The sequence below is a fragment of the Nomascus leucogenys genome, chromosome 4 (assembly GCF_006542625.1).
Source record: "Nomascus leucogenys isolate Asia chromosome 4, Asia_NLE_v1, whole genome shotgun sequence".
NCBI lineage: Eukaryota > Metazoa > Chordata > Mammalia > Primates > Hylobatidae > Nomascus > Nomascus leucogenys.
In genome coordinates this window covers 139,443,848-139,447,560 of record NC_044384.1, presented here as the reverse complement: position 1 = coordinate 139,447,560, position 3,713 = coordinate 139,443,848, and the positions used below count along the sequence as shown (strand labels likewise).

The following is a 3,713-nucleotide window of genomic DNA, read 5'->3' as shown; positions in this document are numbered from 1 at the left end:
GGACCCAATTATCCACTTCTCTTCATTCCCCATCCCACCTGTTTTCTTCCTAGCATCTGCTAACCCCCTTTATACTCTCCACCTTCCTGAGATTCCCTTTGTGTGTAGGTGTGTGTGATGGAGTCTTTTTCTGTTGCCCAGGTTGGAGCATACAGGCACAATCCGGGCTCACTGCAACCTCTGCCCCCCGAGTTCAAGTACTTCTTGGGCCTCAGCCCTCTGATTAGCTGACACTACAGGCATGTGTCACCATGCCCGGCTAATCGTTTGAGTTTTCAGTAGAGACAGGGTTTCACCATGTTGGCCAGGTGGGTCTTGAACTCCTGGCCTCAAGTAATCTGTACAACTCGGCCTCCCAAAGTGCTGGGATTACAGGCCTGAGCCACCACACCCGACGAAGATTTTCTTTTTTGTTCCTACATATAAGTGAGGACATGTAATACTTGTCATTCTGTGCCTGGCTTATTTCACTTAGTATACAGACCTGCAATCTCATCCATTTTGTCTGCAGTGGAGAGGATTTTAATCATTTTCAGGCTGAATAATACTTCATTGTGCATGTATACCACACTTTCTTAACTGAAACCAATTTCTAAAATGCAAATATTTTTTGAATATCTCAGAAGGTGAAACTTTAGGGATACTGTGCCCATTTTATTCTTTTCTATTTCCCATTTTATGCATATGCAAGTGTATAACAAAGCAGCAATCAATGTGTATCTAAAATTATAACTTCAAAAATGTAAAATGAAAATGCTCAGGAGTGGCTGGGTGCGGTCTCTCACACCTGTACTCCCAGCACTTTGGGAGGCCTAAGCGGGTGGATCACCTGAGGTCGGGAGTTCAAGACCAGCCTGACCAATATGGAGAAACACTGTCCCTACTTGAAATACAAAAAAAAATTAGCCCGGCATGGTAGCACATGCCTGTAATCCCAGCTACTTGGAAGGCTGAGACAGGAGAATCGCTTGAATACGGGAGGCAGAGGTTGCAGTGAGCCGAGATCATGCCATTGCACTCCAGCCTGGGCAACAGAAGTGAAACTCTGTCTCGAAAAAACAAGAAAAAGAAAAAAAAAAGAAAATGCTAAATGGTCAGAAAAAACAGCACAATAAAAATTTGTATGGTGTTGATGGACAATGCATTTGAAGATGATATTTGAAGAAACCATATTACAATTAACCTCTGTTCTTACTCACTGGAGCTTGATGCCTCTGAAAACTTCGTCACTGGACCACCTCTGGTGGTTAAAAAAAAAAAAAAAAAAATTCACATACCCACACAGGTGCAAGTAAAGCATTAGCTCAGGTAATGAGACCCGGGCCTCATCATTTGTAAGCTCCCCAGGTGATTTGACTCAACGCCAAGGTTGAGGACGGGTGACATGGATCTCTACACATAACCTGCCTAAAGAGATTCTCAAGAAGCAGTTTATAAAGAAATTCCACATGAACTCTGGAAGAGGATACGAATTTGCTGTACAGTATGTACTCACTCAACATCTTTGAAAGTCTCTTGGAAACTTCACCTTTAAGCAAAATTCTGTATAGTGAAACCACTGATTCCTCACCAACATTATAACTACACAACTTTGAACACACCAATGGTGTTGGAGGACCTGCTGTACAATGTTTCCATAAAGCCAATTCTCAGGGAATTCCAAAATGAAGTGAAGACTTCGTGTATATAAAAACATGGTTGTGATTCCACCTAGATGGCAGGGTTATTGCTCAGAAACTAAAGGAGGCCGCCTAGGTATAGAGGATTCAGTCATGAGGTTTCTGCTAAACAAAGGATCCCAGAATACTCACCCATTCCAGTTAAAGACATAATGAAGAAAGCAGTATTCACATAGGAAATGTGCAAAGGAATAAAAGCCATCAAGCAACAAAAATACCATGACTAAGGGGCAGGATTTGCAGATGTAGAGATTTAACGTGGTTGCCCTTTCTTACCCACACAAGAAAAAGGATGGAACGGATCGTAAGATTCGACTGCTCTGCTGCGGAGCCTCCACAGGGCACTTTGAATGTCCCTGTTTCTCAGGCTGTAGATGAAAGGGTTCAGCACGGGGGTGACCACAGCGTACAGCACCGAAGCCACCACACCATTCCTGGTGGGTGGTGACACAGCTGAAGTCAGGCACACGCCAATGCCTCTTCCATAAAATAAGCAAACAACTGCCGGGTGAGAGCCACAGGTGGAGAAGGTTTTATATTTCCCATCTGATGATGAAATTCTTAGAATGGAGGGGACAACTTTGTAGTAAGACAAAAGGATCCCTGAAATGGGAAGAAAACCAGACATAGTACTATCTGAATATATGAATATGCTATTGATGACGCTGTCAGAACAGGCAAGGTTGAGAAGCTGAGATGGGTCACAGGCAAAATTAGAGATTTCCACATTCTTGAAGAAGGTGAATTGTAACACAATCCAACTGTGCAGCTGGGAATCCAACAGGCTAAGGAAAAAGGACACCAAAACTAAAAGACACGGAGGTAAGGATTCATGATGACTGGGTAGTGCAGGGGGTGACAGATGGCCACAGATCGGTCATAGGCCATCACAGTCAGGAGCATGTCTTCTATACATGCAAAAAGGACCAAGAAAGACATCTCTGTCAGGCAGCCCGCATAAGAGATGACTCTGCTATGCGACTGCATGTCCACAATCATCTTGGGAGCCATGGCCGAGGTGAAACCGACGTCAGCACAGCACAGGTTGGAGAGGAAGAGGTACATGGGGGCGTGGAGGTGGGAGTCAGAGCTGACAGCTAGGATGATGAGCAGGTTCCTCAGCACCGTGACCAGGTACATGGACAGGGACAGCCCAGCGAGGACGGGCTGCAGTTCTGGATCCTCTCAGAGAGAGTCCCAGGAGGAGGAATTCTCAGACACCTGTGAGATTCCGTGGCTCTGTGTGACTTGGACACCTTGAGAAGAAAAGAGGATTGGAAAAATAAAAGATAAAAACCAGCCCTTCATGCTGTGTGTATATTTTGGATGCCAGATATTCACAAGGAACATTTTCACACTGGAGACCATACACCGTCAGCAATATTTCTCAGTTGTGACAAACCGAAAAATCTCAGAATTATTCCATGATTTACTTTTTTGATATTCAACTCTTTCTGTACATACTACTTTACAGAAAAACCACTGAAGAATGTTAGAAGACCAAAACGTAATATATAACAAATCCATGATCTCAGTAAAATACGGCCTACTCTTTTCAGAAAAAATAAAACGCAATAAAGATGTTCTTCTCTCTTCAAGAAAAAGATCTCAGTCTAATTGAAACAAATTAAGCAGCAGTGAAATACACTCTATTTTATTCTGACACCGTGCTACCAATTCCTTTGATGTAGAATATGTAAAAGGACGATACAAGAGCTAGGACCACATTCTCTAAAAACGAAATCGAACCCTAGAGTTCTTAATCGGAAGACCTTTTCCCATGCCAGTTACTTTTCATACTTATTATCATCCTTAGGTTTTCTGACATCATTTCTTCATAAAAGTACATGCACACTCAAATATGGGAGCTGTGTTTCCAAATTAATTGAAAATATGACTCTTAGCTGAGCGCGATTTCTCACACCTGTAATCCCAGCAGTTTGGGAGGCCGGGGCTGATGGATCACATGAGGTCAGGAGTTCCAGACCAGACTGGGTAACCGGGTCTCTAGTGAAAATTACAAAAAAAATCAGC

The 3,713-nt window shown here is 43.2% G+C and overlaps 1 pseudogene; it reads right to left on the bottom strand.

Moving 5' to 3' along the window:
- Window positions 1-1,932: 1,932 nt before the first annotated feature.
- Window positions 1,933-2,892, bottom strand: LOC115834670 (annotated as a pseudogene).
- Window positions 2,893-3,713: the final 821 nt, after the last annotated feature.